Source organism: Harpia harpyja, chromosome 1 (genome assembly GCF_026419915.1).
Source record: "Harpia harpyja isolate bHarHar1 chromosome 1, bHarHar1 primary haplotype, whole genome shotgun sequence".
NCBI lineage: Eukaryota > Metazoa > Chordata > Aves > Accipitriformes > Accipitridae > Harpia > Harpia harpyja.
This window is the reverse complement of record NC_068940.1, coordinates 53,243,682-53,253,716: the sequence shown is the minus strand read 5'-3', so window position 1 is coordinate 53,253,716 and position 10,035 is coordinate 53,243,682. Positions and strand designations below refer to the sequence as shown.

The following is a 10,035-nucleotide window of genomic DNA, read 5'->3' as shown; positions in this document are numbered from 1 at the left end:
CTTATTGCTGTCAGAAGCAAGCCATGATAGAACAACTCACGTGGTTGTTCCTCAGCTGCCCCGGGTAGCAACCTCCTGTGTTAATTTGATTCAGAGAAATTGTTCCCAACAAATGCTTTATTTGTAACAGTCCTGTAAAAGATCTGCTTTTCATTGTCAAAGCTTCCAGCCTGCTCTGGACTTTTCCAATTGGATTGGAAGGGTGGACAGAGCACGCAGGAAGAATGCTATTAAGCTAGAAAGTGATTTGGTAGCCACAGTCAGTACTTAATCAGCACGGACAGTTATCCTTGGGGCTGTAGTCCTTAGTGCTAATAATCAATGGCCAATGGCTCTTTTATTCCCTACCTCCCGCCTTAAGGAAAGCAGAGCCCACCAAATCAGTGGTGAGAAGGACAAAGGGGGAAAGCAGAGCCCACCAAATCAGTGATGAGAAGGACATAGGGGGAAAGCAGAAAAAAACCAAAAGGAGATGCCAGGCAGGTCCTGTGGTGGTGGGAGGGAGGGATCCTGGTGAGGCAGAGGGAGAACAGTGGGAAAGGAGGCATGCAGGGCCCCAGGGTGCAGGAGACTAGGAAGACCCTGAGCAAGAATGGTATGGGAACCTGCAATCAGTGGGAGTCCCTCATTTACTCACTGAAACGTACTTTCCCTCCTTCTCAGAAGAGGCTCAGAAGTGGTGCTAGCAGTTCAGAACTGTCCAGCTGCCATGCCTTTTCCACTGGAAACTTTTCCCAGTTTCCTGGGACCGTCCTCTGTCTCCCTTTTCCCTCTCTGGCACATAGTCTTTGCATTGTTAAATATTGAGGCATTGTCATTCCGCAAGGTTCTCTGCCACTTTAATTTCTTTGGCCTTATGTGTTGTTTTCTCTTCAGTGCTTGCTTTCAACCTCTTGGGACCCAGGGGGAGAGAGGAGTGGGGGGAGACTGATGTAAATTAACTATCATCTACTGTAAATCAGTGTAATTCCACTGACTACAATGAAGCTGCACTGAATTACTGTAGCTGAAAACCTGCTTTGTCACGTCTCCTTCTTCTGTGTATTTTATATTGCCTGTTGTGGAAAAAAAAACCCAACAGAAAAGCACTCCACCAAAACTCAAGTTCTTTCTGTTTTGCTCTCCTAAGAGGTGCAGCTGTATGCTAATAGTCTACTTCTCTAGCGGGAAATAGAAAGGGCTATAGCATGCTTTGATAAACCGGGAAGCAGACTCTGACGCTAGTGTGCAAGGAGAGAAACATACGGAGCTTTTTTCCCCCTCTTCTCTCCCTCACATCAATTTCACACTCTTTTAGTTCTGTTGACCTCCATGGAGTCCCTCCTAATTTACAGCGCCATAAACAAAATCAGAACGATGCCCTCTGAAATGTGCAGAATTCTTTTCGGCTTGCACTGAAGAACACGGCGTATTCCAGGGATTTGCAAAGGCATCTCTCTACTTGGTGAGTTTCTTGCATTATACACCTTCTCCTGTGCTTCTGCTGCTCTTACTGGCACATTTTATTTGGATGCATAAGAAAGGTGCAAACGGCGATGCAATCACATGGCTTGCTGCTTTGGCAGAATCTGAGGGACTCAGTTTCTGCCATATTTTCTTTTAAACGAACAGTTGGAAGTTGCATGGTCATGGCTGGAGCAACAGTCAAGCCCTTGACTGTGCCAATACCCTGACGGTGGGTTTGGAGTTACCATTCTGCAGATTAATTTCACACCACCGGTGAACTGGAAGCATTTTATTTTGCTGTGGGCCTCCCTGGGCCTCTGCATGTCCAAGGTGTGCCATTAATCAGCCCGACTATATGGGCTGTTCCAGCTTATTGCTTAATTAAGACTCGTCAGTAATTTACTTGAGATTAATACCTATTTATATGGAGCTGAAGTTTCATCTATTTGGGGGATGAGTTATTGAACTGCATTATGTGAAGTAAATCAATAAAATATTACTGGAAATGAGAATGACTCTCTCTCCCTTGCACTTCAGTCCTTTCTCCAAGCTCACAGACAAAACTCACTTAAGGGAGGCATTCACGTTTGCACTCAGCTTCCCATCTTCCAGCTAGATGTGATGTCTATTAATATCTCTGATCACCTTGCTCTCGTTACCTGAACCATAAAGTCGAGACCTGAGGGAGTGCTGCTAAGAGTAAGAGGTGCTTTTAATCAGTTACAGGGTAGTGGCCATATTACGATATGACCTAGAGCCCAGTCTTTCCAGGGGTTGCTACAAAACCAACGCCCTCAAACTGGTCTCATGTTGCTATTAAAGGAGTGCTTTGTATCACCATATATACACATTATTCATGAGGAATAGCAGAGAGGTCATCAGTGGCTGATGTCCAGAATATGTAGCATAATTGCAGGGTTTTGTTAAGCTGATACAACTTGCTTACCAGACACAAATAGCTTCCCCTTAATATCATGTCTTAATTCTGTTCCAGTGCTGAGGAAGATTTTTTCCTGGCCACCTCACATGCCTGTGGTGACTTCCCTTGAAGAGGGCTCTCTGAGCAGGACACCTCTCTCACCGGAGGCACCCTGCCAGGAAAGCTCCAGGTATCTTGAAGAACAGAGCTAGCCTTTCTGCCTTTTCTTCCGTATCTTCTCTTCCTCTCCTAAGCTTAACCCTCTGGGACAGATCTGACATATGCCCTCCCTCTACAAAGACATATAGTTTTACCTTGGTGGATGGCAGGTTACTTTCCACTCCCAGTTTTCTTGCTCTTTATCCAGGCCTACCCCAAATGAGAAGTGCAGACGCTTTGTCCTTTTCTCCATTTCTGTGAAAAAATACTTACTTCTGATACCATTTGATTAACAACCTGCCACAGAAGAGGGTTTCCAAGAAACTGGAACCTTATTTTCTTTGTAATGATTGTTCCTATCTTTGTAATAATCTTTTCTAGCATGTGACCAGAGTCAGGCTACAGAGATGTGAAAGGGTCTGACATGCACTGACTCAAGTGGCTGCTGTAGCAAGTGCTAGGAGAAGGGGAAATGCTAATGCTGAGTGAGGGGTGGATTTCAGTTCAGAGGTGTTTGCTGAGATGGCAGAGTTCATCTCTAGCCTGGAGCTTCTGTTGGTTTTGAAAAAAACCCATCCCCTTCTAAAGTTTTGGCGAAAGAAGGGGGCTTTTCTCTTGCTTGTATGTAGTTCAGAAGAGTCGTCTGACTTGACCCTAAAGCAAGGACAACCTTCACCTCTTACCAGCTTCTCACCCTGTCCCTCTTTTTCTCCATTACTTCTTTTAGCTTCACTGCTGTCGTCACTGCAAAGCTTCCCGAATGCTTGTACCGTAGGGAAGAGTTCACACAGCTAAGAAATGAGATGCTCTCTCAACAGCAGGTACTGTTTAAAGCAGGGGTTAATGTGCTCTTCTGGCCTCAGATGAACCCAGTTTCAGGGCACCCCCATGCCCCAGCTGTCCTTTTCCACCCTGCTAAACATTATCCCCGCTTCATATCTGCCAGCATAACTGCAGGTTGGAGGTGCTCCCTAACCCAATTCTGTCACAGTAATCTGGGTCAGCCTCAACACTTGCAGTACTACGTTTATTTTTGTAGCTCTCATCACTTCAACAGTCGGGTTAGAGAGCCCTTTCATGTGCAATTATGCTGACAAAATTGAGGGGGAAGTGAGCTCCGGAGGGGGCTGAGCAGAGCAGCACAGGGGTGCCAGGGACCAGGACAGTGGGCTGACCATTCCCTAAAGCACACAATAAACAAACATGGGGAGGGACAGCCCACATCAGTTTTTTGGCATCTTGAGGCTTGTCCTTTCCTGGTAACGAGAGTAGGTGGGAAGTATACAGATTTTGGGTTTCATTCCCAAGTTCATGCTGTGCTTGCACATTAACAAAGGATAGGCTCTTTAGCTAAAATCTTTCCACCTTGGCACGGCCATTCTTCTTCTCTAGCTGAAGTTACTGATTTTGGACCCAGCCTTGCAGTGAGCCCTGTAGGGTGCAGGTATCATGCTACAAAAGATTTCCTGAAGAAAGGGGCCTTACAGTTTCTCAGGTGTGCCTTCAAGTTGGCTGAAAACATGCATGGGCATCAAAATAGTGCAAAAGTTGATGAGCTCAACCTCCATGGAAACGGCACAGCAGCAGATGGATTTGCTGAGGAATGTAATCATTGGTGAATGCTAGGATTTTTTATTTAATATCAAACAGGAGAAAGCTACAAAGTTTGGAGCTGAACTTCCCTGAAGTTTAGTAGAGGAGCAGGGAGGAGCTGTTCATAGCACAGGTTTTGGTCCCTCTCCTTTTTTGATATTTAGCTGTTGGCAAAAGGCACCAGGGAAAGAAAGAAAGGAAATAATCTGGACACTTTGTTTTATTATTAGCTAAGTTTGGTATTTTCCTAGCTGCTCTTCTTCTAACCCCTCTTGCCTCTATTTCCATCCTTCATTTCACTGAGATTATTCTATATGCTACAGCTGTTTCTCTACAAAAAAAAGCCAACTACAAAATCTTTAGACATTTGCCCCTGAAAAAGAAGTACACTGTAAATAATATACAGGAGTAAGAGCCTCATGAGTATCTGAGTCCAAGCAGATGTCACTAACTTGGAACTGAATATAATACCTCTAATACCTCTGAAAACAAACCAGCCCTGCCAATCCCAGCCCCTGTCACCTCTTCAATAATATCTGATCACTGGAGCAGGCTTGGCAATTCAAGGAAAGCTGTCCTTTGCCCCATGAGAAACTGGCATACAGGAGCACATACACTGCCAACTCAGTGTCAAACTGTTATGACACCGGAGTCGCTAACCATTTTACACACAGTTGGAAGCAGCTTTTACATAACTTCCACCTCCTCAGGCTTTTCGACCTCTCCCTTCAGCCTCTCCCTTTATCCAACATAATGAAAATGTCAAGACTGGTCCTAGACCCACTTGCCTGGGCACATTCACCTCCTGAGTGAAAACGAGTTTGTGGCTGTGGGTGCCATATTTGTTTATTGAACTATCTCCATAGATACTGGTGGTTGCTTTTTCGATTCAGCCTTAACTAACTCCAGGTAGTGGTGGGAATGAAGCAGCCAGTGTAAATAAATAGATGTTTTGTGCCTGTGATTTAGATCACTTAAGCTGTCTTTTACAGCTGAGGTAGAGAGTTAGGAACTGACTGTGGTGGAAAATCTTACCAGCTACTTGCCCCACAGTACATGGCCAACTCCAGAGTAAGGATATCCACAGAGGACAGTGTCCAAGTAGTTTTAAACACTTTGGTTTATAGCAGTGTAATTATCCTGTAGAGCCAAGCTTTTAAATATTAAAGTGACTTTATTCCCAGATTTATATCTGTATTTAATACGCATGCATGCACATATTCATACCCTAAGAGGTTATCATATACCCATGTGGTAAGCTGCCAAAGCAGGTGCTAAATTGTACTTAATCTAACTTTCACCTTTGATCACCTCAGTCTTTGGCCTTGGTTGCTTAAGAAGACTTTTCCTCGAGAACAACTTCTTGGTTGCAAATTCCTCTGGGATTACGTAGCTGGAAATCTTGACTCTAATTAGAACAAACTTATCTATTTGTAAATGAGAACATATATCTGAGATTTCATACCTCAGCCAATTTCCTTTAAGCTTCTCCACATTGACCAACAGCAAAAATTTCCTTTTCAAATACGAAATCCTGCTTCCACTCAAAAATCAACCATTCAATCAATCAATTAGTCTTCTGGCTGGTTTTGCTGTATGTACAATATTCAGTCCCCCGAACAGTGAGAGTTGTAAGAAACAGATATCAATATATGTTGTTATGAATGCTTGAAACAAAGGCTTTCTGCTACTGGATGGCTGAGAAATCCTCCTTTCCAGAGGAATACAGCACGTGTTTCCAACTGTGGCAGATTGGAAAAACAAGATTTTAAAATCATGACACTGACTGACAGAGCTGCTGTTTTAGGGAGTTGCTTAGACATTTTAAGATGCACCATTTATATTTATTTTCCCTCCTAGGTCTCTGCTAAGACAAATTAGCAGTATAGGTAGAGGGATTAAGAAAGCAGACTTTAATAAAGTCTCAGAGTTAGGGTTTGTGCCTGTAAATCCTTTGGCATAAACAAGAGGCAGTGGTGTGGCACAGTAAAAATCCAAGTGTCAGTCATGCCAGGGTGACTAATATAACTCACTGGTGGCCTCATTAATCATGAGTGGAGCAGGCATCCCAAATTCCTGTCAATAACAGCTTTATGCCACCCCAGCAAATAAGGAATCCTCTATAGATATCCTCAGGTAGAGTAAGAAACCCTGGTCCTTCGCTGGTGTAAACCACCTGAGCTCTGCCGAGGACTGATGAGTGATGCCCATTTTTCTTAGCTGAGCATCTGACCCACATTTGCTATTCATTATTACCATGTTATTTTGGGGGAGTCAGCAGAGTTCTTGCAGCTCTGAACAAAGTGTTTGCCGTGTAATGTCACCAGACTGGGGATGTGTCCAAATACTCTTTGGGAACTTTATGAAAAATGCAGCCTTTGCCCCAGCGATAGAAAATAAATTGATTTTTTTTTCCCCAGGTGAAACTGATACCATCTTGGGACAGTGGTGATCCCTAAATAAGGGGATCACACTAGTAATCCTAACAAACGCATTTACCACTTGAGTTGTTAGATTGTGAAAGGGTGGTAATTAAAAAAGGAAATGTTTCGGTAAGTAGGCTTAGACTTCTTTAAAAGGTCTTTGCTTCCCCTTCTTCCAAGTTGTGCATGTGGAAAATTTTGCTGCCCTCTCCCTGTCTCTGCACCTCTATAGCAATATTCATTTGGGACAGGGAAGACACGCTGCTGTCAAACTGCTCACTCTAATTTCATTTCCCAGCACGTGGAGTCTTCCTTTGTGAGAGTGACACCAAGACTGCTGCTGATGTTATGGGGTACTTCACTCCAACAGCTGAGAAACAGGCTGCGTGCACTTTGACAGCCAGTTGACAGCAGCATAAGAGTGGCTGTGCGGTCTGCTCGAGGAGAGGACTGATCCGGTTGAAAAGCCATCACCATTTTTTTGGTAGAAGTAGTGTCGGGCTGGATTACCTCCTTGCTCCAGGTGACCTTTCTGCCACATGCACTAGCGGAAGGGAGGCAACACAGGCACTGGGCTAAGGGCAGGACCCTCCACCTCTTTTGGTGGCTGTCTGCATTTTAGGTCAGCTTAGTCTAAGAGCCAAAATATGCTGTGAGGAGAAAGCGGTTAAAGATTCGACAAAATTTGGTCAATGCTTTGACTGAAGGCTGAAGAACCTGACAGCATGATGCTTCTTAGACCTCTGAAAGTCCTGCTGGCATGGCAGTGGGTTGGACCATCCTGACACTTGGGTAAAAAAAGACCCAACCCACAAGAAAAGGAAAGGCTCTTTCATGTCTCTAACCTGCAGCAAAAATGGGCAAGAAAATCCATTTCTCTCCTGTAAGTATATCTCTATATATTTGCTTCAAAATTCAAATTCTCATCCAAAAGCTCATCATAGGGCGGTGCTGGTTGGGAGTCCTCCTGCCTTCTGCCCAAGACCTCCATGTTGCACTTGAAGAGTAGTCTGCCTTTCCAACTCGTCTGTGCTCAGCCTGCTCCCCGGCCCTGCATGGTGAACTGCAGTTCAGGTCTGCCGGGTTGGAGCTGGCGGGATGCATCCGCCACACCTGCCTCGCAGCAGCAGTGGAGCATCTGGATGAAAGATGAGTTTCAGATTTCACAGGCGTTCTTGGGCCCAAGATAAAGTGGCACAGCCATCCATCATATGGATGAGTGCAGACTGAGCAAAGAAAGACCTGGACCAAAACAGTTTTCTAGGTGTTTAGTGAGGAGGTAAAAGTCGTTCTCTCTCTGTAGGGCAGAGGAGCTCATGGATGCGATTACCAGTGGTGGGTGCGTGGCAGCATGTAAGCCCAGTCTGGGCAGGCAGGCATGCTGCAGTGTGGAAGAGGATCAGCCTGCTAGTGAGCCTGCAGGTTGCATCCCAGGATGTGCAAGTGGCCATTGAGGTGCCTGGTGGAGCACTCACCCATGTACCTACATGATGTGAAAGAGGTATCGCTTTGTTTTGTGTGTGCACACCTCCATCTGGAAATAGAAGCCAAGAGGAAAAAAAAAAAGGAAGAAATAAAGTGTTATGAGGTTTCTGGTTAGTCTGGCCCAGCACTGAATTTAAAAGCATGGTGAAATATTCATTATTTGTGGGCAGTAATAGTTATATCATGCATTAACAGGGAAAAGAGGAAAAAAGTTACTCTTGGACACTGTTGAAAACAGGCTGACATCCCTATGATATTGTCTGTGGGTCTTGCATCTCCCAGGTGCTGTTCGTCCACTGCAATGATTCCCATGGAGCTGGATTCCCTTTGGAGCCAGGCCAATTCATACCAAGTTCTTCTTACCGCTCCTGTAACTTGCAGATCTAAGGCTTCATTTATAGCGAACGTGCCACATGAAAGGCAGCGTGTCAGTGGTGGTGGTTGTTCTTTTGGCTCCGATGACGGAGATTACTTTGCTACTGGGGAAGTTCAAGGGCAGTTGCTCACACTCGCTTGCACGGCCTGGGCTGACCCAGGGCAGACCCACTTCGTATCTCTGAAGCTATGGCAGATGCTCCTTGCTCTGGAGTTCATTCATGCTTTGCAAAAAGGCCACATCCAGGCGCTTGATGAGAGGCTTTTGGTGCAATTATTGCAATTCCAGAATATAACTCCATCTTGGTGGTTGACGTGGTTCTTCCCCATGCTTTGTAGGTGGGGAGAGATGGGGAGAAAGAGGAGGAAGACACAACAGGCTCCTCTATTTAGGGCTGTACTGTGAATTAACATTGAGGCAGGTTCTTAGTGATGGACCCAAAGCAGAGGGGCAGTTGGGGGTTGAGCTAAATGACTGCCCCTCCGCTCTGCCATCAGCCTTCTGCCCCCACAGTGGGCTGAACATCCTCGATTAAGGTCAGTGTGTGGTCACGAGCACTCCCAAGGTTGAGCGCTGACACTGTGGTAATTGGATCTCATCAGGCTGGTCAAAAGGGAGTTCTCCTTCATAGCAATTATCGCCTGGGGGGAGGGGGGGAGGAGGGAAACCCCCCCCCAAACCTGGAGGCAGGGAATTAGAGTAAGTGCTGATGAGTTGGCAGATGCTGCCGGATCAATGGCCGTATCATGGCAGGGAAAGCAGCGACAGCCCTCTCGGAGCCGTCAGTCACTGTTGGTTTGGGTAAATGCCAGCAAACGGAGCGAGAAGAGAGATGGGGGAGGGAGGCAGCAGCCTGCTGGGCCATGTTTAATTACTTCAGGTCACATCAGACAGAGAACTGCCCACCATGACAGATCAGTCCCGCTCAGAGGGCTTGCACGCAACCCAGGGTAGCAATCAGGACTTAACGTTCATGCAGCCCCTTTTATCCAGGAAAAAAAAAAACCAAATCACAACTCAAAGCACCGCCACAGCCAAGCGACAGGCAGAAGCATATTGTGCACATCTACGCGTCCCCATGCTGCGCGGGGCTCCCCTGGGCTGGAGCGGCGAGGGGCATCTGTCGAACAGTGCGTGCAGCGGCATGACACAACTTCCCGGGCACGAGGGAGGGTAGGGGAGGCTCGGCGGTGCGATGGCTTCCCTGGACGGGAGCCAGAGCATTAGCACATCTGAAGTAGGGCTCCTGTGTCTCCATCCACGTGGCTCGAGTTGTTTGCTGCAGCCTCAGGAAGGGGATCTCGCCATTGCCTCGCTGCTTCTCTCCGTGGCAATCGCCCTCTTCAAAGTCTTCAGTGGGGCTTGTGGCAGAACAAGTGCTCTGCAAAGCCTGATTTACATGGGGTTTTTTGCACCAGCGGCAAGGTGTTGTTGCGGGAATGGTCACTGCCTTTCTGTACTTCACTGCCTTTCTGTACTTCACTGCCACCACAAATTCCTTAGAAGTTCTCTAAAAAAAAGAGAAAGAAGGAAATATCGCCACTATATAAAGATTTTTGTGGCTGAATTCATCACTGCCATGTGTGAAACTTGTATTTGAGCCTTGGTTTCTTCACACACAGCAATCTCCTGTT

The 10,035-nt window shown here is 46.1% G+C and overlaps 1 long non-coding RNA gene across 1 annotated transcript; it reads left to right on the top strand.

Annotated features, from left to right (window-relative positions):
- Window positions 1-463: 463 nt before the first annotated feature.
- LOC128142090 (uncharacterized) lies at window positions 464-8,639 on the top strand. The gene is made up of 3 exons (XR_008235265.1): window positions 464-1,444; window positions 2,441-2,555; window positions 6,538-8,639. It is a non-coding gene; the product is annotated as an uncharacterized LOC128142090 (long non-coding RNA).
- Window positions 8,640-10,035: the final 1,396 nt, after the last annotated feature.